The sequence below is a fragment of the Trachurus trachurus genome (genome assembly GCF_905171665.1).
Source record: "Trachurus trachurus genome assembly, chromosome: 5".
NCBI classification, from domain to species: domain Eukaryota; kingdom Metazoa; phylum Chordata; class Actinopteri; order Carangiformes; family Carangidae; genus Trachurus; species Trachurus trachurus.
In genome coordinates this window covers 17,055,283-17,080,130 of record NC_139896.1, presented here as the reverse complement: position 1 = coordinate 17,080,130, position 24,848 = coordinate 17,055,283, and the positions used below count along the sequence as shown (strand labels likewise).

Sequence of the window (24,848 nt, the reverse complement as noted above, 5' to 3'; positions counted from 1 at the left end):
ACTCCCTGTAGAATCTAGAATTGAAAACAAAATCCAGGCGGATGTGCTCTCCACATTTAAGACATTTGATATCGGTCGCAGCTATGGGCCCAAGCTGCTCGGGGAACTCCCACGATGCACTGAGCACCCTTCTTCTTGTCCCCATATATTTACATCATATTACTGCATGCCATTAACTGTGTCCTCTCTCTGCCATTTCCTCTGTACCAAGTCTCAAGACTGTCAAACGTCATCACCATCACTTTTGTTGTCATAGGCTATAGCTATTATTAAATTGCAGCTGTTGCTATTATTAGTCAGTAGTCAGTACTGGTAGTTCACTATTTTATACTTCATAAAGCAAAGTAAACACCATGCATGCACAATATGACTGTGACTGTGGAAACATGCAGACATATCCAGATAGTACTCTGGGTTTGTTTTTGTTTTGAAAAATGAAGCCTGTGCTATCATCTGAACCCAGCTGAACATTTATGAGAGGTTTTGGAGCAACATGTTTGACAGTGCTCTTCACCGCAATGATCCTATCTGATGGAAGAATGCAGCCCCTCCAGTGGAGGAGCGCTGGTGTTCAGCAGATTCATGTTGAAACACCACCTCAAGGCAGAAGAAAAGAGCAGGTACAATTCTTCTGGATTAGATTTCAATTGTGTGCACTGCTGTGAAAAAAAGGAAGAACTGCAAAGAAATTTAGGAAAGCATATAGCCTAAAAGCAGACAAAGGAATTGCCTCACATTCTGACCATTTTGTGAATTTTGAGCTCAAGTTTGAATAGGATGTTAAGATGAACTAAAACTTGAATTAGTCTGTTTTTATCAGAGCTTCTGTCCCTCCAATTAATTACCAAGACTTTAGAAAAGACTGTCTCTGAATAGATATAATGCATTGCTTTTTTTGTACAAGCCTAAAAGCCTTTTGAGGAGGCCTATGAAGTGACTAGGTTTGGGTTTGAAAACTCACCTAGATGTGGGCGCTGCAGGTCTCCACTTGGCCAGAAGGGGTCTGACACTCACCAGTCATCTCTCCTGCAGGGATGTTGGCTTCAGGTGCTCGGGAAAAATTGGACATCACACATGAACAATATTATTAAGTGTTAACAGTCTTTGATCTTTCATAATTAAGCAACAAATGAGCCCATCTGGGTACTATATAGGCCCTTTATATATTAATATAGCTACATAAAAAAGCATGTATTGCACGGCTGGATGGTACACAAAAAAACATCTTATTTACTGTGGGCTAATTTTGGCATGCAAGTGTGCTTTCACTTGGAATTATCATTTTTACTTTTCATTTTCACTTAGAGAAAATGTAGATAGGCTAAAATTGATGACGTGATTTTTGTTGGGTCTTGTAGGCTACTAAACAATCTTCAGAATATGATTTGTTGGCCAGAGAACAACAATGTTGTGACATGGGCTATGTCGACTAACAACAAAAACGAAAAAAACAAAACAAAAAACAAAAACAAACAAACACTGCAGCTGATACTTGCATAGGCTAGTGCACTTCCCTATGTTGTGATTTTGATAACATTGCGATTAAGTGCGCAATCCTGTCAAAATGTACTGTGTTAAAGTTTTCCATTTCATTTTGCCCAACAAAATTCCTATTTGAGGTTGTTCTCAGTTGTCAGTTTACTATAATTTAATCTAAATTACAAATCATGAAACTATAGATTTCTACTCCCCAAATTAGTATACTTTCGAGCGTGGTTACAGAAAAATACGAGGAGCACTTGAAAGCAGCCCCATGTTTCCCCCCCTTTGTCAACCCCCCCCTCCACCAGTGAAGAGCTGGTCGCTTAGCACAGCAGTAAACCATTCCCACCACTCCTCCGCTACCTACCGGCTCCATGTGAGGACTGAGCCCCGCTGAGTGCAACCAGGCAGAGGGGAGAAACCAAAACTACGCTTTACTTCTTGCAACTGCACGGAATAACTGCGCTGTTTTTTTTTTTAGTTTCAACAAGGTGTGCGATATAGTTATTGAAACTTTGATGCGCGAGAGGTAGCCTACAATTCTTCTTTGATTTTTTCCCCCCACTGCTGCAAGTGTGGTGGTGGTGGTGGTAGTGTGACCGACACCGGGATCTGTGATCTCCGTCCCCGTCCCGCCTCGAGGAATAATAACGTTATCTTTTTCTCGGCTCGTTTGGCTGCGTTCACGGACACCAGTGGAGTGGAGACGATAAATAAAAGAAACCCAGTGGAAACTTGTTTTCTTCGCGTTATCGCCGGGGAGTAAAGAAAACAGCGTGAACTGAGTTGCACCGTGAGCAAGGTGAGTGGGACTGTGTGTTTGTGTAGCCTGTGTGTGTGTGTGTGTGTGTGTGTGTGTGTGTGTGTCCGCCTCCACTCGACAAACCCACCCTTGTTATAAGTGAAAACTCTCTTCTTTTCCCCACTTGTTCCCTTCAAAATGAACCAGCTTCAGCCCTGCTGTGCTGCAACACAAGCTGTAACATTATTGAAACAACTTTTTATTATTTTTTTTAAAACCAAAGCTTGGTCTCTGTTCTGTCAATTGGTTTTTATTCATTCTTTTGCTTCGTTTTACTAGAAATTGTTCAACAGTTGGATACACCACTAGCAGCCGGAGCTAAATCCAAGTTGGCCCACTGACGCGCTGCATGTAACTGGTACGGTGCTGGTGGTGAGAGCTTCACTGGAGTTAGATAACTTATCCATTTATATCCCCATAGGCGTCGTCCGGTTCCAGACGCCAGCTCTCCTCTAATCTGAATTATTTAGTACCCGTGGTTTTACGGTATTTAAATGCAAAGAAGGAAAAGAAAATATACAAGAATAAACAAGTGATAGTGAACTTACTCAGTTGGGAAAGCACAGCAGCAGAGCCAACGCACCCTGCGGTCATGTCTCTGAAAGAATTTGTCCACTTTGACCAGAGGAGATTTTTCTAGCTTTGCACTTTTCTCTCTCATTTATTTCTCTTCAACAACGTGCGTTTTTTCTTTTTCTTTTTTTTTCCTTTTTTTAAACACTGAAGTAGTCAGAGGCGTTGGCTGTTAACACCCCCCACACCCCCCCGTTCACACCTCGGTGAATGTGTATTCTTCTGCTAGGGAACTGGTCAGCCAGGTGTAAAACAGAGAGATATCAATCAATCTTCTCTTTTTTATGTAGCTATCATGTGTTTTTGCAGAATTGATCAGAAAAGCCAGTCAGTCAGCATCAAGTATTTTTTATTTTACATATTCAAAATTTGTCATGATCTATGGTTCACAGTCCTGCTGATAAAACACAATATCACTTGCAGAGCAAAACAATGTGATAAATAGCCCTGCTGTTACTCCAGCCATGCATTATAATGAAGCTATCTTATTTGTTCAGCTGCATTAACTGCAAATAATCAATAAGTAATAATCAGGTGAGAATTATGCTGGTGATAATTGTGCTTTGTAAGGTCAAAGGTTAAATGCAGGTCTCTGTGTTGTTATCTGGTGGAAACCCTGCTGAGAGTAAGTGCACCTTTGTGATTTTGTGTCCCATGGGTGCTTGTCTTTCGCTCACAGTGTGGTGCCGTCTTCACCACAACATGGCCATCTGCTCCCATTGCCTCATAACGTAGGCTAATTGATGGCTTAGTATAAGCCAGGAAATGAGATGGCATATCCCCTCCAGATGATGACGATGATGATGATGATTGCTCTTTTATTTTGGATTCGCTCACGGGGCTGTCTGCGCAAGTTTTCAAGTTTTTCCGCTTGTGAGCGTGTTTTTAAGGCCGACACACCCATGTAATGAGGTTATTTCTGACGGCAGCAGCTTATCATTGTATCAAGGTTTATCAATTAGTGGTGGACTCATCAAATTCCCTTTTTTCAAGTTGTTAAATGAAGATAATCTGCAGCCACAAAAAACAAGATGAGTGTGAAGAGTATAGATAAAGCCAGACATCGCCTCCTCATGTCAGGTTATGAGTGTATGTAATTAGGAAGCATGTTTAAGTGCCGTCTTCAAGCGCAGAGTGAAACACATGTTTGTGTTGAAGTGAATGACTCTTTATTAGCAGAACCAGCAGCCAGCATGTTCCTGTTCCTGTGCCTGCGCCTGCATAAAGTCAGACATCAGGACCCAGAGCTGTCTGGGCTTGTTAATTGACCTTTGACCCCTCCTGGTGTGCGAATGTCTGACTTTCTGAAGGCTTCACTGTTGTTTCAGTCGTTTCAGAAAAGAGCAACTGCAGAAAATTAAGTAGAATTTCAGGGCCAGTTGTTTGTTTTTTCTTCTGTCGTGTTTTATCAGAGAAATAAAAAATGCAGTTGTAGTAAATAAGCTTATTATGTTCGGAATGGAGGCGCCAACCTTTTTCATTTCTCAGGATCAAAATGAACACATTTTTTGCACAATAGGAATTAGGCATTTTTTTCTAATCTTATAATTAAGAGAGCAGCTTAATAGCTGTCAACATTTGATGCTTAACATCAAAAGGTGAAGACCTGGGTGTAGGTTGCTCTTGTTCTGTGTATGTGGCAGCTGGAGGGACTGCAGGGAGCATGTGGTGTTAAAACCTTTCATCATGTCCCCTCGCTTTTAAACAAACGAGCATCTTCCATCCCGGGGGGAATACTCACGTGATTTGTCTTGTTTAGCATCAGCTGTGACATTTATGTTATCAGTCTGGTAATGAACAGGTGGAGAGAGAGACGCAGTGGTTTGATGATCTGCATGCGACTGGGTGGTGTTGATGGCACTAGATCGTTAGCTCGCATGTTGATTAAGTATGTGAACTGAGCCGTTCAGTAAGGGCTCAGGTCATGTGTGAACACAACATTTGTGAGACACGTTGTCTAACCTAGTGTTTATTGTTGTTATGGAAGGTGAAAAGGTGGCTGGAGAGACATTCACGGTGTTGCACTCTTGAAAAATGTCAGAAATAGTTGTGTAAATAATGCAAAAAGGAGCGTTTAAGGAAAAATATGTTCAATACCAGTTACAGAGATAACTGGACGCTACTGCTCCTAATTTTTGGTGTCGGGACAGGTGTGTGGGGAGGTGGAGGATCGCAAATCTCCACAACCACCATCCAACATGCAGTTGTGATGCTTAAATGTGATGAGCTGCGGCATGATGGCAGCTTGAATTTCCTCTCTCTGTGTGATAAACATATTCCTGGCATTAGTATGAATAGATCCACCCATGCTTCAACAGAATTGCTTATTGCTTGTTGAATCACCAAACGTGGTCTGACATTCTGGTCTGACGCACCTCTGACATCAGTACCACGGAGCTGCATCCAACGGTTTTCACAACTTTTTTTTTAAATAAGACAATCTGACAAATGTGGTTTATGTAGCATAGTTTAGGTGTACAAAATCTCTCTAAAACGCTCCCTTTCTAACCTGCCCTTCACCCTCCACTGTTTGTATGTATCACTGATTTCAACACCATCTCTGCCTTCAAGGAGAGACTGTTTGAAAACGAGCAGCTTTGCATTTTATCGACTCTTGTAACCACAATAAATATATTTTCCTTTAGACGAGGTTTGAGGTCACCTTTTATAGAAACAGATTTCTCCAACCTTACCCTCAGTAACTTTGAATTCTGAATTCAGTTTCTTATTCTCTCTGGGTTGTTATGGACCAGAAACAAACAGGTGAAGTCAGCTGACAGGAAATCTATGTGTTGGACAGTGTCTGTCTTTTATCTTTTCCCTTTTGAAGAGGACGATTACTTCGCAAAGGGATCAAAGTACAAGTCATTTGGAAGGGCAGCAGACGCTCGACATTTGAATGTTCAGCTTGCCCGGCAGGGGTCTAGGTCTACTCCACTCCCATGGTCAGATTAAATACTCAATTTAATTATGTCACTGAGCATTATGTCAGTAACCTTATCAAAGTGGCTGTTTAATGGGGCCTTGTGAGCCAGCAGATGCACCAAGGTTAGGGACAATATACTGGTGGTATAAACCAAGAGCAGAGGGATAATAGACGGGCCTGGAATCTGATACCCCTCCCGCAACATACCATTGCCACATTTTGAGACACCTCTAGATAGCAGACATTAAATATAGCCTCATCTGAGAGCACCACAGTTTGTAAATCTCAAAGTGCCTGGACATTGACGGTGTAGTGGGGGATTTACTTGGAAATTTTCGTGTTGCACAGGATACTAATGCTACAGAGGTCTAGGTGCTGCTGTTACGGTGCAGTACAACAGTAGTAGTTTGGGTTAGGGCTGAACAATTAACTGAGATATAATCAAACTTCCAATATGACCAAGTCAGGGGTGTGTCCTGGATCATAATGAGTCGGAGGTGGTACCATATTGATCATGTGCTCACACATGCACATACACAGTGTTTAACTGGTTCGATTAAACACTTAAAGCAGAAGTGAGTGGTCCGGTCGTTTTCGCTAATGCTGCGTTCCAGGCAGGCTTTTGAAATCGTAAATTACAGCTTCAAGTCACAACTTACGACTTTGTAGCGTTTCAGGCAACCCACTCGTGTTTTTCCGACCTGTTTTACCGGTGAAAGTCACTATAACGGCCACTCGTAACTTCCGACCGGTGAGCTCGTACCAGATCGAACTGGTACCACTTCACGGTCGGAAAAATACGAGTTTCCTTGAACGCACCATAACAGTCCTCGTCGCTACGTCACCACATTCATGGCGTTCCTTGGCTGCACACACAGCCCTGCATGCCGTTCTCTCTCCTCATTGGATAAAAACTGTAGGATACGATAAATGTTTTCTCCTCGGCTCAGAGCAGAGCAGAGTGACTGACAGACCCGTGTTTCAGTCCAAACACTCTATGTAAGTGATTGCTGTCGGAAGATATAACTATTTAAGACTTATATTAACACAAATATATCACTTACTTCTGCTTTAATACCAACAATATAAATCTGGGTTCTAGTGAATCCTGAAGCATTTAAGAAACTCGAACCAAGTACAATAGAAACCACCACAGTAACAATTGAGGAAATGTTACAATGTACAATTTTTACAATGCTGTGAGATTTTAAAGATGTAATTTAATGATCTATTGAAACAAATAATCAGCAGATCAATCAAAAGATCATATTTTTCAGCAACAAACCTTTCTTTCTTTCTTTTTATTTATTCCAACCAAGGCAATTTCACAACAACTTTTCTTTCATTGGTTGGAAGGGAGCAACATTTGATTTGTGTGTGTGTGCTGATATTTGACTGAAAGAGGAAAGATTTCATATTTTGAAAGAGTTTTTATTACAATGACATGTTATATGAAGTTATTTCAGGAGCATTTGTAGTTTAACACGCCCTAAGTGATGATGATGATGATGAAGATCACATGACCGATCCGTCAGCATTGTGTTAATTCACTCCCACAGATTTTGCCTTGACTCTGTGTCCTGTCTACACACTGTTCTTCTCTATTGCTGCTCGCTTCTCGTGCACAAATTTCCGATGCGACAAATTAATCCAAAGAGCATTTTGTGGCCAGAAGCCCACCTCAGGGAGTGACAGTGTAGCAAATGTGAGAGATGGTAGAATTACCTAATGCGATCTCTGGTTACCAGGGAGGCAGAGCATGGGGTTGTAATTGTCTAGTCTTATGTGTGTGGATGTCTCTATGGTTACACCACAGCCAGGTGTCATTTTTCATGGGATTTGAAAACGACAATGAATGAGGTCTGGTATTATATCAAAGGCATACTTTTGGTAACGTGACAACACTAGCAGTTGTTCTAAATGCATTAAATTGGTGGTTTTATGCTTTGTTCCAAGTCAAACATGTTCATGCTCTGATTTTTCCACATTTTACATATTTTACATACAAGAATTTTCCTCGATAATGAGAGCAGCGATAACGCTCCTTGGGATTCCCTGAGGATTTCATTAGACTGGTAGCCTGTTCACTATTCAGATATGTAAATGGGGACCCAGATACATGAAGTGCTGCACAATGTAAAATAGCTTGCATTAAAATCCCTTTGAAGCTGCGAGTGAAGTACTCTTCGAAGAGTGTGAATTATTAACTCATCATGGTACGCCGCTGCATGCCTCCACCACATGCAGCTCACGGGGAGTATGTGCGCGCCACGATTGTTCCCTTATGAATGAAGCTGGTGTGTTTGCCTAAGGTCAGTGTTGAAGCAGGAGCACACGTGATATGATTGTTTACCCAAGCACAGTCTGCCTCCTTAGCCTTAACTAGACTGACTGAGAACCACACAAGGGCTCTTTTTTACTCTCACTTTTTTTATTATTGACATACATGATGGGTGCAGGCATACACATGTCAAATATTAAACTGGGCATGAATGGAGTGAAGGAGTTGCTTCAAGTGTCCAAGAAGTAAAAGTGTAAGTTTTTTTGTCCGCTTAGAAAATGGGCTGAGTGTACTGTGTGGATGTGGACACAGACAGACGCAGCAGACGTGCCGAAACTATAATTTGGGCTTTAGATGACTGACAGTTGGAGCACTTTGAAAGCTCGGCTGGACGTGGACTTGGAACTTTCCTGGTTTTAACATCAATGGGGGAAAAAAAAAAAAAAAGCAAATGTGTTGGAAAATATTTAGGTCTGTGATAAAAAGTCAAAGGTGCATTCCTGAGTGCATAAAATGTAAGGGTAGAGTTCAACTTTGGCTCACATAGAACATTTTTTGGTCAGAACCAGCAGGCCTCAATTATACTCCCTTATGGACGCGCTCAAGGACAGCATGTGGACACCACGGAGGTGTAGTAGTTGTTATAATGCTGTTATACTTATTTCGGTAGTCTGCTTTGAGCAGCACATATGCACAGTTGGTCCCTCTGTAGTAAAAGCTGCACAGACGGTGGTTGTGTTCCCAACTTTCTGCAAACAGAAGCTTTCTCTTTACCGCTCAGATCCCTCTCCATATATTACTCCCTCCTGTAAAACTGAAGCAATTTCATCCTTTACTTCCTCCTCACAATTCACTCTTTCGTTCAACGCTTTCCGCAGCTCTCCCTCTCGAAGTATTCCCTTGCACCTGCATTCATGCATACCCGGAGTCTCGTATCAGTTCCCATCTTTCTGTGGAGCCGAAGCAGACGTTTATAGAAGGCCCTCAGAGAAAGAGGCCCCGGCTGGCGAGATAAGGTGACATGGATGAGAAGGGCTTTGTCACCGCACTCGCAACGAGAAGACGAGACTCCAGCTGGGGCAGTTGAGGGTGGAGGGAGCACTGACTGAACACACACAAACATGTGCACGCTGTTGTTTTTCTGTCCTTACCATTTTACTAGAAGACATGAATTCCTCTACTGTTAACCCAAACTCTTAGTCATCTGCACTGCCAGCGTTGTGTAATCTAAATCTGATGCTAATGAAGTTCAATTATAAACACGGAACAATGCAGACTCGAGATTAGATAAGGGCCTCCTGTTTTTCTGGGTTTTTTTTTTGTCTTCTTCTTGACTGGATATGCTGAGAAAGAGAGAACAAGTTGTAGGAATGTGACATGCAGGTCTATAGACTGGTTCAGATTTGTTTGCCATATGTCATTTCTAGTTATTCAAAGCATCTAGATGTGGCTAATGGAAAGTTGTTCCACAGAAAGGAAAATTGCAATATGTCATCTCAACATTTTTTCCTGCTGTCACCACTGACTCATCCTGTCTAATACAAGATGATGTGAGGCTAGACCCTTAAAGGGGAACTATGCAAATCTGCTCGCTTTTCCGCTGTCTTAACCGTCATAAACAAAAGATTACGGGTTACAGAGTGTGTTTGTGTCGCAGTGTGCAGAGACGAGAGCTGGGACACCAGGGCGGCAACTGAGTAACTGCACTGATGTTGCAAGGTTGGTTTTCAGCCATGAGACACCAGGTGAAGGCAGAGAGCCCCCATTCTCACTCGTAACAAGTCACAAGTCATGTAGTTATCAATCACAATTTCTCCGGACCTTTTTAATTAAGGTAAAAATGTAGCATAGCCACGGGAGAAATCCTGCTTAGTTCCTCTTTAGATGCTGCCGTTCATGTCAGCTCACATTCTAACTTAAAGGTAGAGTCTGGAGGTTTGTTCGTTGCAGTTTGTAAACAAAACATTCAAACTGGGCCCCTCCTCTCGGGCTCAACTGTGCAGCCTCCTGCCCCTGACAGCAGCAACAGCAGCAGTACTCAGTAGCTACTGCAAAGAAAAGGAAATGCAGTCTGAGTGAAGCGCTGGAACAAACCCGGCCATCGCTGACAATGGGAGTGTCGAGAATTATGCTGTAAGGAGTAGGAGGGCCGCTAGTGGAAGTTACGCCAAGCTAGCGGGTGTTAGCGGTGGCGGATAGCATCTGCCGCTAGCACTCACTAGCATCCGGGACAGCTAGCGGGCCTAGCCCCCCCTACTCGTGCTGCACACAGCAGCTTCACCTGAGCTCTGTCATGGACTGGAGAGAAAACACCACTCTCCACCCCAGAAGCATCCATGTGCACAACAAAACAAAGCAAAAGACCAAAATGCATGCAGGGGGAGGGGCTCTGCAGACAGAGTCACCACCACACAGGAGGACTAGAAGCCCATAGGTGTCTAGCGTTTATTGTTGAGCAAAAACCTCCAGACTCTACCTTTTAAAACTAAAACTAAAGTCACTGCTGGACAGGAGGAGGTTGTGCTGACCAGCAGCCAGGGCCACAATCAGGGGTGAAGCAGCAAACGCATGCACATTCCACACATGCACTCCAGAAGACGTCTCACTCTGTTTATGTGCAGCTAAAGAAACACTCAGTTAATTTGTGGTGTTACAGAGTGGATCCTCTTCCCTCTCAAACAAAGATCTTTGACCAGCGCATGCAGAGAGCACACAGACTGACAACAGCTACGTTTAATTGAGGCCTGACAATTACTGACCAATTTAACTTTAATTAGTGACAGCTGGTGATATGAGCTGCCACCACCAGTGACATTTGTCCACTGCTCTGAGCTCAGCAATGGCAAAGATGAGAGGCTTTAGTTGAGTGTTTTCTACACTGTTTTCTACTAATTTGTTGTTGAGTATGTGTATGGATGAAGGACATGTTTTTACTTCCCTCTGCAAAGTTGTGTAATTGGCAGTTGGTAACATTTCAATACAATGCAGCAACAATGAAAATGGCATGCATGATTCATTATTGACATCATCTGTCGGATAAGTGCAAAGTCTCTCACAGGTGTGTGAATTGACCTGAATGTGGAGCACAGAATAATATAAAGCTTCTACAAGAATATAACACACACATTTGCAGTTGTGTGCACGTACAAGATCAGTTTTCCACAAGCTAGATAGAAATGTCAGTGTGGTGTGTTCCTGTACTTCTACAGCTGTGGGAACTAACTGGAGGGTTAGACCTTGGAGTGAGGTGGGTGAGGTAGAGGGGGGGTGGGGCTATAATACTGGCAGCTTTTCATATGCTGCCATTTTCCACTGTGCTGCTGCTGCTGCTGCTGTGCCATGTGGTCAGACAGTTGGTTTCCACTATAGGAACTTAACAACACATAACATAACGTGGCCATTGTCACAGCTTCTGCTTTTGTTTGTCCCCACCGCTGTCTGTGTCCACCCGCTTTGATGATCGGTTCCTGGCGCTAAATGACCGCTCGGGAAGTGATACCTAACACACGTTCAAGGTACTTTCAAGGTTACTGGCAGTTTATTGTCAAGATGACCACAAAAAAAAAAAAAAAAAGACCAGCAGTATCATCCAGGTGAACGAATACACAATTATAGAGAATACTGCAAACAGTGGGCAGAAGGCCTTTTAGAGGTACTACTATTAGAAGATTTCTCAGGACCTGGCTGAAACCATGAGAGGAAACAAGACTATGGAAATGTGAAAGATCCCATTGTGCTCATTACTATACTACTATGTTAAATGAGACACTTTTGCATCAACCTGTATGGTGCAATTCGTGCAGACTCTTTTTCTGTGCTCGGTCTTTGCAGCTTTGAAAGGGGTGGTCTGTAGGTCCTGTACCCCCCCTTCTGCTTATCTCTGCCGAGGGGAAGAGAGGGAAAGTGGCCCAGCCTCCTTTGTTTCTTTTGTTGAAGAGGAGGCTGAAAAGACCAGCCTACAAGAGAGGCGGATTGAGAGGGAAGAAGAAGAAGTGGAGGTTAGAGATGTGAGGTGTACTTCGACAGGAGAGAGGGGGAAAGGGAGAGGAAGATGCGAGTCTGTCTCCTCCCCTGTCTGACAGTTGGAAAACAGCTGGTGTTGACTGTAGACTCCTCTTCTGTTTCCTCAGAGGAAGCACAGGTGAGTGGGTTTGGCTGAGGAGGGAGTGTCCACCATCTGGCTGATATCCTTGAGCATCCAAGCTCTGGCATCCAAACATCTCCTTTGAACATAAACTTTTGAGAAGTCGCCCTCAAAGTGGAGACATGATGTAAGTTTTGAAAATTGGGAGATTTATAGGCAGAATTAGGGAGCGGTAATTGGTGTGAAACCTCCTTCTCTTGTTCGCATTGCGTTGGCCGGAGTCAGACTGGTGGCCATTCATTCTGGCTCAGGATCTGAAATGAATGGATTTGCAAGCGCGCTTGAAATTCAATATCATCTATATGACGTCAGGCAGCTAGCTTTGGCTTTTGACTGAAGACGCAACAATACAAGAAGCATCTGTTGTGGTGACACTAACCGGGCTTTTTTTTTTTTGCACTTCATGCAAGTGTGTGTGGCTTTTCGTGGCATGCAGACAAGCGTGAAAAGCAGCGCTCTGAAATACCGACAGCGCACTGTTGCTAAGTGGCAACAATGAAAGCTCTTAGAGAACAGTAAGCCCCCAGTTTCCCCAGAAACGCCCTTTTTCTCAGGACAGCTCCCCCTAAATCGTCTCACCCCCTCCCCTCAGCTCCCCTCAAAGTCCCTGGGGTGTGGGATCCTCTGTCCTGGGAAAAGGGGTGGGGGGTGGGGAGGTGTTTGCTATGGAAAACTAAAGACAAATGTTGGATAGGCATGTTAAAAGTTCAGGACCTTATCCAGCTGCTGGTGGACTCCGCAAGTGCAGAGCAATGTTCCCTGGAAACTCCCTTACCTAGGTGGAGGTATGCAAGTGTGGATCACTGCTCTTACCTGATGAGAAGCGGTGCCCTTTTAAAACAGTCTCATAAGCCGTGGTCATAAATTCCCAGCCCACAGTCGGTCATGTAAAAGCAACAAACTATCAGAGTTAACAATTAGCCCTGCCTCAGTACTATTGGTTTATAGCCCTGCACTTATTTCAATCATCTGAGTGAATGCTTTTTTATTCAAATGATTAAACATATAAGGTCATCATAAGGTAAACAAAGCTACACCTTTAATTACCTTTAAATTAAGTAATGGCACTCTGACACCTAAAAAACATGAGATGCAAGGAAGGTGACCTTGATGTAATATGTTAAACTAAAAGTATTACATTTAAAGTGGTATGAAATGGATAGTATTGGATGGATACTGTTTTATCTTGGCTTCTCTGTACTTTTTGTTAATTGCTGTTACCACACGGCTGCAGCAGCCACAGGTAACATCTTGAACTGACAGTAAACATGTTGCCTCAGCCGGGTATTTTTTATTTATTTTTACAAGCTGCTCACAAATCATTTAAAAACATTCAGTAGGTGCAGATCGACCCTCGCACTTATTCACGCCCCCCCCACAGAGGTCAAGGGGCACAGGGCACTGTTGTCCTTGCATTGACACAGCACTCCACCCCCCCCTTTTTTTTCTCTCCCCACTGAAACGTCTCAAACTAATGTTGAACTGACTGCATCTGGGTCTCTGTGTGTGTGTCTGCTCACACCATTTGCTACTTGCTGATAAGCTGAGCTGCTGTACACAGTGTCACACTATATGGTCCCTGCACTATTGCCCTTGGATTTCCAAGGCTTTGATTTAGACATTTCTTAAGCTGATCTGAAAATTGCGGTTCCATTCCTCATTTAGCGAAACTGTAATCCTGGAGAATAAAACCAGAACCACACTGTGACAAATTTCACTGCGTGTGTGTGTGTGTGTGTCTGCACACAGATAGCACCGGGCTCATGTCGGTATAAAAGTTGTAATGTAATTGCTGAGCTTACAACATACTAGTCCTCTGTGTACCAGTGAGCCTCGAGGTAGCTCTCAATAACACTCTCCTCATTGTTATTAATGGAGAGCTTAAGGGTTTTCTTTTTTTTTCTTCTTTCTTGGTCACCAGGAATAATCTTTTCCACCCGCTCCACCTCAGTAGCTTTAATCTGGCTGCAAATGAACCAGGCCTCTGTTTCTCTGGTTATGAAGCACCCAGAGGGGGTTTGTGAGTGTGCTGGTGTGTTGTTCGCCCCACCTCTCAAGGTCATGTAATTCAAACAGCAGTTCATTATCGACGTTTGTAGTTGTCCCACGAGAGCAAACATATATAAAAATTGTGGCGGTCGCATGTCTGGTTGGTTTAAACACTACATTTCTGGTGTTGAATTGTGATTTCAAATGTGATTAATATATTTTTGTGTGGAAATTGCGCTGTTTTACATATTTTTCTTGACATGAGGTTAGTTTGGTTCTCACTATATTGGTTTTCCACCCAGATTCTCCTCTGTGTTGTTGTGTGAGCGAGAAGGAGATGCGGTACGACTAATGGCAAGGAGAGAGTCAACCTGCCGTGTCTCCACTGGAGACAAAATTTGTACACATCTTAGATTTTATAAACTGGAGGAGAAGCAGCTTGATGAGATACAGATTACTTCCAGCTTTACATACACTTCTGTTGTCAAAACCTCAATTGTGCGTTGAGTAACATGCAAGAAAACATTCCACCTTAAAAGTTTCCAGAAGCTGCATTTAGCGTCTGAGCTGTAGAGAGAATTTAATGGTTGATTAGTAAAGTTGAAAAGACAGAAAACATTGTTTCATTCATCATTGACTCCTCTGGCACTTGATTTGTCTGTTACACAGAATGATGACTGAGTCGGTCTGTTACACTTGTTTTGTGCTGGTGGAAATCAAAAAGCTATGTTGGCTGTGTTTTCATAGCCCGCCCTGTTAGCTTAGCTTGACCTCTTGCCTGGACTGCACATTGGATGTTTCCAATGTGGTGTTAGTTGTCCAACACAAGTAAATGATGCCATTCAAAACACAAACTGCTTGTGTTCATTCAGCCGCTGGTTCAGGCCACAATGATCACAACATCCATGGTCTGGTCTGGTATCACTGAGCTGGATGTTTGTCTGATGCTGCGTCACAATGTGTGACATCATAGTTGACTGCTCTATGTAAACTTGTCACTGTAGAAACAGTGGTTAGGCTATATAACCTGGGGGATTAAGAGCAGTGCACATAGGTTGCAGTACACCTCTGTATATGAAATCTCTGACATCATATATTATAACCAAGTTTTTTAAAATCAAGAATCAGATCCTGAACTCTGGTGTCAAAATTGAATTGTGAGATTTTCTGAATTTGAACTCATTTCATCTTCTTAATGTGATGGACGAACTCACAGTTTTGAAGTTGAAGATGTTTGGCACAAATACAGAGTCATACAGTTTAGTCCATATTGTGCAGCCTCGGAGCACGAAGAGATTAAACCTGTAAAGTGTAAAATCTCTTTTGGTTTTAGTAAAATATTCTCTAGACAGTGTGAAGGTGACCTTGTACCAAATAGTCTGCGCCAGTGTAGACGGATCCTGTTTGTCATGCAAATAGCACGCTCACGTTCATTAGCATTAGTGTGAATATTGGGTCAATTCAATTATGCAAACCAGTCATGCACACAAAGAGCTCCTTTATACTGTAAATCAACATGACCTGAGAAAGTTTGTGTACTAACAAGCATACAAAGTATACTAACAAGTATAGAAATGACAATGATGGAAATGCCGTAAGAAGACAGCAGCACTCTGATCCAAGCCAGTCCTATCTGTCCCATCGAAAGTGACTGTGTCCCCTTTTGCTTGTCTCTCTCTCTTTTGCAAAAATTGTCATCACAGATCATATGTTACCTTTAAAAGCCCCCTTTTCCACTGGTCAATAAACCCACTAAGACCTTCTTATGCAGGTGTTTGTCAGCAATGGAAAATGGTCCAATCAGCATTCACATCCACACAGTAGACACAGGCATTCATTGGCTCCAGCGTTGCTCATCATTGATGTTTAAACACCTGGATGAAGACAATAATATCTCAAGGATAGACACTGGGGACGACCTGCCACCTGGACAGCACAGTGCTATTGAACTGAAGCGGCTCAGCTACACCGTGGATGTGCAGGGAGAGAGTGCAGCTTCAAAATAAGTTTTTTTTAAATTATTTTTTTTAAAACACACAATCACTGATCAAAGTTCACAACAGAGAGGAAGCACAGCAGCTGGTAGCTCACTCACTCTCCATTACCTCAGTGTGTGTGTGTGTGCTCTGTCAGCGCATGTGATGACGTCGCTCCTTGCTGTTGTGTGTGTGTGTGTCCTCAGTCCGAACAGAGGGACAAATTCATCTGGCAGTGGAAAAGGGCTCAATCAGCTTTTATTTGTGTGTTTACCCATGTTTTATTTTTTTTTTAACTGCGTATTCCTGCTTATTTTGGTGGACAAGGGTTTATGTTAGCAACTCACTAATAGAACTGTATTCATTTTATTATTTGTGTATATCTAGCTATATGTTTATATAAAGGTTTGGCTCTTCTACCTTTTTTTCCACACTTTTTCCCTCTGTCATTTTCCCTCCTCTGCTCTGCTGCTGACTTACAGTCTGTCAGTCGGTTGTGTTATTAGCGTAACGTTTGCTGGTCACCACACCAACTTGTATCCAGTAAATGGATAGCTTAGGTTTCAATTTGACTGAGCATTGTGAGGTCTTACAACAAAGATTTCAAGAATTTTCTGAGCGCAGGGATCAAAATTAAGAATGAAAACACTCTGCCAAACTAACTATTACGGTGTGCTTTGGTATTTATCTGCATTTCCTGTTACAGTGTGGTTTGGTATTTATCTGCATTTCCTGTGGTTTAGGCATTTGAAAATGGCGTAGTGTTGAACAACACATAAAATCAGTGGAGATTATAAAACGGTGTCTATACAGGCTCGCAGACAAACTCCCAACAGTTGAAACCAAACACATGGCGCTACTATAATAAAACTAAAAATATCATAATTACATTGTTGGCTAAAATAAATAGCAAAAACAGCTTTGCACCACAGAGCCTGGCTTCCCCTCATTTAGTTTGTCTTTGTACAGACAAAGAGTGAGGCTGTAAAGCGTTACTGGTTTACCTCCCGTGTTCCTCAGCAGGACAGATGATCAGCACAGAGAGCCGTAAAAGTTTTACAACACAGACTCAACACACGTTTTGACATTACGGCGGGCTGTGTTTTACAGAAACATATTAGACACTGTTTCCACAGGAGTAGTTCAGCCCCTTAATTAACATGTGTGTTACCATTCATTATTTTGAGAGTGACCTGTTGTGTTGCAGTCATCAGCACATTCTCTGCTCTCCTTGTTTTCAGTTTTTTATATTCAGAGACGTTTATCGTGTTTCCAGTTTTGCTGTGTTGCAAGTTTCATGTCCATGTGGATTTTAAACATTTATGTATTTATTTATTTATTTATTTAACAAATTCAGGCTCTCAAAGTGAGGATGATTTAACAGAAATTGATATACTTAAATCTTTATATTCAACAGGAAACATAATTGCAGTAAACAAAATGAACCTATTTTGACATTTCCTACAGTGAGACCCATTCATAAAGAATGTATGGAAGCTATTAAACTAATAATATGACTTATAAAGATTAATCCTTCTGCTAATTATTCAGATTATTTAACTATAGAACATAAACTCTCTCTCTCATGGCTCTTTTCTCTTTTGATTTTTATTCTGAAATATCACGGGTCCTTTGCAATCATAATGCGTCAGAAATGTTTTCACAACCCTCCTCACATTATCTCATATTTCATACTGCGTGATGAAATCAGACAGCAGGAAAACCAGTGTGACAGGTTGCATTAAACCATGTGGAAATCTCTTCATCTTCATCGGACTAATGTTTTTAATTTTAGTTGATTGCTTCCAAATATGTGACGAGTTACTCTGACTGATAGTTGCATTGATCGGTGTTGGAAAACCACATTTTCAGGGGAATGCTCTAAAACCCTGAATGTTCAAAAACTCTTGTACTTTACACTTGTTTCATTAAAAAACTTATCTCTAAAACCAAACCCAGTCCATACCATACTGAGGACATTATCAGACCATACATGACCCCCCGCTTGCCCCCCCCAGGCTCTTATTGATTACACATGTTTGTTCTGCTGCCTATTGATCAGAGACTACTAGCTGATTAGTATAAAGACCCCATGACCCAATGCCCCGCATAGTAAAAAGCAAACAGCAACAGTTACTCATCAGTGTAACATAGGATGTGCACAAACTACAATCTGTGGATCCAGTAGACTTGTGAAAGTTTTCTTGGGACTTGGATGCAGAATCCAGAGTTTTAAACTTTTATTTATTTTTTTTTACCTGCGTTTCTCAAACCGCTGAATCAACTTTCGCCAGAGTTATTAGAAGAGCATTAGAGGCAATTAGTCCCTCAGAGGGCGACATGATAAGCATGTAGGATGAGAAAATCTGAAATATTTTATTTATTTTATTAACTTTGTTTCATGTTGGAATAAGCGATCATGTGGATCTGCAAATGTTTATAAGTTATATTTTTAAACCTGGAGGACACACAAAAAATGTATTGTTCTCATCATGGTCAAAACACCACTAGGGCACAAATAATACTATACTGATACTTTACAAATTCTTCTTTCACCAACAGACTTTTTCTTTTTAAAAGAACTCAGAAATTTCCTTTCACGGCTTGTGGCTTCATTTTTAAGCAAATGTAACTTAGGGACTTTTTTTTTTTTTTTTTTTTACGGTGGATAAATGTGCATTCATGAGCAGTAAAAAGATTCATGTGGACCTGAGTCAAAATGAATTGCTGGAGCCATTAGTCTATTGACAAAACAAGCGTACCTTAAGTTTCTATTAGCAGCCGATTTCTTCTCCACATCACATGAAGAAGACAGAAATGAAACCGTGTCTCTGAGTGAATTAGGTGTCAGCTCGCCTCTGTTTCCACATCAGACAGATTAAGATGGAAGCGATCTGTGGGCAGATTTACACAACAGGAACAGTTTTACTTTCACTCAAAAGGATATTATTATTTAAAAAAAAAAAGGAAAATCTTTTCTAATCTCACTACTCATAATGCTCCCAGTTCAAGTCATGAATAAAATCATCAAACTACTCACAGACCTGGCTAAAAACGCAAAACACTGATTTGAATGCTTAACTTATAATAATTTTCGGCAATCAGAGCTAAATGTAGTTTTTGTGATTCTGTCAACATGTTTCAAATGGTTGAGAATGAGCTGCTTTCAAGTGAGAAAGTATCTTTTAGATCCGTTAAAGATGGATGTTTCAAAGAAATTCAAAGAAATTTTGTTTTTGAGCTTAATTCAGCGAAATTTGTGGCAGGAAAAACAAACGCTGTATAGTAGTACTACACAGATTCAGAAGGGGAAACTAGTTTAGGATGAATTGTATTAAATCAATTATTGGATTGATATTGAATTTTGTGAGTCAGTGGAACTTGATTGGTCCTCATTTTGTGGAGGCGGGAGGGGGGTCTGGCTTGTTGAACAGCAGAACTAATTACTGAAGGGCATCATGGGTGTGGTGCTGTGGCTTTGGGATATATCTTAATTGATCGGCCTCTGGGCATCGCGCTGCAGCCGCTGCATATCCGATTGAATATCGAGCATCATATGAAAGCAACACGGGAACAAACCTCACAATTAATCCTTGCTCTGCTTTGCGTGAGGGATTTCTGTAACGGAGCTTGTGGTGTTGCACATGAAGATCTTTATCTGTCTGGCTGCTGCTCTCTGAGCTCTGCAGATGTGTGAAAGTGCTCGACAGGTGTGGCGGGGAATTCACCAGGCTACTGAGCCCGGGGAGGGAGGGAGGGAGAGCAGAGGAAAACATGAGGCAGCGAGGATGAAGCAGAGGTCAGAGCCAGAGGGAGTGTTACCTTTTCCACTGATGCCACCTGCAAACTGTAGCATAAACATTCAGCCCACATTTGAATCATTCACAAGACGGCAGTGTTGCAGGTTAATCCTTCATCAACACAGTTCAGAGACTCCAGTCTACAATTATAGTTCTGCTAAAGCGTACAATTACATACAATTGAATCACACAAGAAGCAAATACAGTTGAGCTGTTAGTAGCTTTCCACAGTTTGTGTCTTGCAGCCCGACCAAACACGTTCTCTCTTCCCGTCTCTTTGAAATGAGAAGTCGGTGAAATGACATTTCAATCTTTTTAACGTTCCAATAAATCCCAGCAGCCACTATAGTAATGTCTGGTCACGGACGCCAAATGTTGCAGAGTGGGGGCAGGGGAGGTCAGATGATGTGCGTTGACCCATTTCCCTTCAGTTCAGTCGTCCAATGTGAGATTAACCTGTGTCACTGTCAGTCTGAGGGGCCTGTCACTCTTTAAACAATCCCTGGATTTCAGATGTTATTGTCGGTCATACTAGTGGTGCAGCAGCTCTGTGGATGGCAGCGTGAGTCAGTCCAACACCTCGGCCCAACAAATTGAAGGGACAGGAAATGAACAAGCAATCATGGTTGCCAGACCAAAAACAACAACATTGGATTTAACGTTTCCCTGACAACCATGAGAGTTGATGTTTGTGTGTTTTGAGTGAAATGTTTCAACAAGTGCTGGATTGTCTGCTATGTGGACTTTCATGATCCCCCTCAGGATGGGTAACTAAATTTAGCACCATCATCCAGTCGTAGCGTTTCTTACACTAATACTTTGGTTAATGACCTCCTAACACTTACGAAATACCATTCTCATTAGCTTTGTGGTACTTTAGCATGCCATGCCAATATGAATGAATTTAGGCTTTATTTTAAACATGTAAGTAATATACAGCAAATTTAAAGCACTTTGGTCGATACAACATTTTGCATGTTTGAAAAGGAGTAGGAAGAAGCATTAGCTTATTAAATCCTACCCCTTCTCCCCTTAATCTCCACTTTTTCTTTTTCTTTTTTACATACTCCCAACACAAACAAACAATCCCATACCGCTCCAGTTTATTGATTTATGTCATGATTGATTGTGTCAAAATCTTAGAGATCAATGAATATTCTTTTATGATCATGTCAACTGATTCCATTAATGCCAATGATGTTGAGCTGTTTGGTCTAATCATGCTAAGGTAAAGGCTCACAGAGCTGTTTCCATGGCTGATAAATGAGATTTATGCTCTGACCAAGCTGCTTGTCAGTGCTCGATGTTTCTGACACTTGTCTACAAGAGAGCAGAGCAACATCAGTAATATCTGTCTAAAAAAACGTACAACCTCTTTCATCCTTCGACAACTTTGACTTTTGACATCAGACAGCTTGGCTTAGGGGGCCAGCTGTGACAGGTCGTAACCCATCCTTTTCCAGGAGTTGGTAGTTTCGCCCATCATTATCTTCATCGTTATAAACTGTAATTATCCATCAAGTGGGGGAACACTCGCAGACTTTTTGTTTATGGGCTTTTGTTAATGGCCTGTTAAGACGAAGAAGAGTGATTTAGGGCGGTGAGGGGAACAGTGTGCTCCAACACAGTGTGTGAATGAGGCATTTAGTCAGTACAGATAGAAAAGATGATTAACACCTAAAGGAATTTCAATGGTGCGGGTCTCACTCTGTTGTTACTCAAGGTGAAGAGGCAACCCATTTAATTGAATGAATGAAGAGCTATCAAGAGCAGCAGAGTCACAGGGGGCAGGTGTGCAAAGCGCACGGCTGTCACACCAGAGACTGAGACACACAATCCTCACATTTACAGCAGTTTGTAGCACTCAGAAATTCAACATGAGCACGATTTGATATTCAACTTGAGATCACACAGCTTCCTTCTCTGTTTTGTTTTCTGCTGGGATTTATTGGCAAAACTGGGCCAGAACAGCATGTAAACAAAAGATAGCTGTTGTGATTGTGTTGTGAATAATGATTTCTGTAGTTCTAGTTTACTTTTCAATTGCAATGTGATTTTTGCTGAGGTCTGGGCGGCATCACTGTAGCACCATGATGCTTCATTTCTGGTTTGTTGCCGTGACACGTTTTACCTTGCGACTCCTGCCATTACGATATTGCAGTTGAAGGCCAAAGCAAAGACTTGGTTCATTCTGACCTGGAAGGAGCAGACGTGGGAGTAAAAAAATGAAGCAGGATGGCATCAGCCCTGTGCCAGCAAGCCTGAGAGGGCAGGGCAGGAGTTGTATTTAGACCCTGTATATATTTTCCAAGGCTAAGAGAGGGGAAAAATGGAGAAATTTTTGGTATTTAATTACAGAGCGGCTGTGGCCAAAGGCACACTGTCAGTGGTAGTTTTAAGACAGACAGCTTAACAACCTCAGAAATGGTGGCACTGCTGGTTTGGGTGATGCTGTGTCATTTCTTCCCATGAGGAGCCAAGTTTTTTTTTTTTTTTTTTTTTGACTGTGTTTGGGACCAGCTGCACTGAATGGACAAAATTAAGAAGCCAGTGTGGGAAAAAAAGAATAACATTACAGTGCTATCATGGGCACACAAACCTGCTCATCGCCAGGTCAAGAGTGCTCACTAATTTTAGGGGTTTACGGTGGCTGCAGGCGGCCTCTTTTCAAAGTCTGTTTTCTCGTGAGTGACAGTTGTAGTTGCTTTTCAAAGATGTGTCCTCTGGTTGGAGGGAAAAATGCATCTCTGCCTCCCCTGAGCTTCGGCACTGATATTTTTCTTTCCCAGGTTAATCCGACCTGATTTAAGTTGAGTAAGCCCCCTCCTCCTCCTCCTCCTCCTCCTCCCGGCTCTTTCAAAAGGGCCTTGTGTATGTGGAGCGGTGGACATGTTTCAGAGGACTCCCAGTGGTCTTCGTTAGGAGAGAGAGAGAGAGAGGGAGGGGGGGTGGGGGGGTGTTGTTTGACTGGCCTTTTTTGGCCAGTGACTCACTGGTTTTGGCAAGGGTGAGCGAACATGCCATGTTACTAGTTGAGTCACTGTACAGTTCCCAACAATGGGAAGTGTGACAGAAATTGGCACAGTCCCCCTTTTGAAGTCACAAAGGAGCCATGAAGGCTGAAGTGCATCCGGATTTGAGCCCCCCCCCCCCTTACCATGAGAGAGTGTATTCGGTTGATGTAATGTGAGTGCTCTTACATAAGGTTTCTTCATTTGGCCTGGTGTTAAAAGGAGCTATTGGCTGAGGGACACGGCTCCGCTGCCTCTTGTCTCTGAAAGCTTAACATTTCCACTAATTCTCAGAGTAAAGCTGCTGTGGACTCTCTGATAACTCACATTCAGCCTGTTTGCTCTACTCGACGGCCCACTCTCTGATAGAGGTCAACATAAATCCTTGAAAAGGAAACACATTTAGGGGAACAAACATTTAAGGAAAGGCTGCAATCCTTCCTGTCCCCGTCACTTCAGTCCTATCAGCCATCCATCTTACTCCCAGTTCCACCAAACTGCTCTGTGCACTTACAACTTCAAACCTGTCTGCATGCAGCTCAGCTCCAGGCTTCACCCTCACAGTCTGGGTCAAAGTTAAATAAGAACAATACAGCTGCAAGCAGCAATTGGCGTCGTCCAAGAAAGCTTGCAAGAATTTGGACGCCATAAAGATGAACTGCTACAACGTTTTCCAAAGTACAACAAGCACACAGGCCGAGGAACCACGAGCCAAGTGCACCTGTTCATAAGTTGAGACAGTGACATCATAGCAAAACTGGTGTAATTTCATCTGTTTAACCTGAAACACTACCATCTATTCTGGGAGCATGTGACTGAAAACTCGGTGGCGATACAGATGATGTTATTTGATTTTTGAAAAGAGACCATATGTTGCAATGAGACGCTCTTTTCTTCATTATTCACTGGATACATTATGAAAAGATTAGTGCTCAGCAGGATACACAGGTGATTTATTATGATTCATTTTTGTTCTTTGGAAAGCATAATGTTCTGTAATGAGGCGCACCCACTTAAATGAATCATCTCCCAACTTTATTGGACTGAGGAAAGACCTTTGAGTGTGGAAGCAGAATTAGGTGCGAAGCTAATGTGGTCAATTACAAGACTTAACTCTTCACATATCTGTGCCCCCTAGAGGCAAAATAACTTCACACTGCAATAATAGCAAATCTACTTTCTTAAACCAGCTTTGCTTTATGGAAGTTCAGGGAAAAGTTGATCCTAACGAAGAGCAGAACAAATCAATAGGACGCCAGCAGTGTCACTCCTTGGTCTGCTGTAACACACGACTGTTTAGTTCCTTGTATCTGAGCCAGCTTCTTACCTGAGGGAGTCTTTGCACAGAACAAGCCCCAACGCATCCTGGCCACAGGATCGAGGCAGGAGCAGAGGCCTCTATAGAGTTTAAAGCTACTCCAGTTTTTACAACCTTGAGGGTGGATTTGAAAAAGGAAAAAAAAAACCTCCTTAGTTTGACCAAGTTTCCAAGTTAAGGAAACATTCCTAGACGGTATCATTTGATTCTCCTGTGGGAAAGGAAGCACACAGCTTGTACAGCTTCAGGACACCTGTGGTGGATGACGAGCATGAAGTAATGAATTATCTGAGAGACAAAACCTGAGGAGGACCAGGGCTTCGTTTCAGCTGCTTTTCAGAACAAAACACTTTCTTTCTTTTAAAGAATATTATTGAGCTTTTTTTTTTGCCTTTACTGGATACTGGATAGTATAGTTGAGAGAGACAGGAAATGGGGAGGCAGAGAGAAGGGGAATGACATGCAGTAAAGGGCCGCCGATGCGGGATTCGAACCAGGGCTAACTGCAGCGAGGCCTGTAGCCTCTGCATATGGGGCGCCTGCTCA

At 42.3% G+C, this 24,848-nt stretch overlaps 1 protein-coding gene across 1 annotated transcript in view; it reads left to right on the top strand.

The window, feature by feature from the left end:
- The first annotated feature begins 1,855 nt into the window (after nt 1-1,855).
- Nucleotides 1,856-24,848, top strand: part of plxnb1b (plexin b1b) — an 86,979-nt gene continuing 63,986 nt past the window's right edge. Inside the window, exon 1 of the mRNA XM_083972600.1 lies at nt 1,856-2,284. The gene's annotated coding sequence lies outside the window, so the exon portion shown is untranslated. The remainder of the gene's footprint in view (nt 2,285-24,848) is intronic.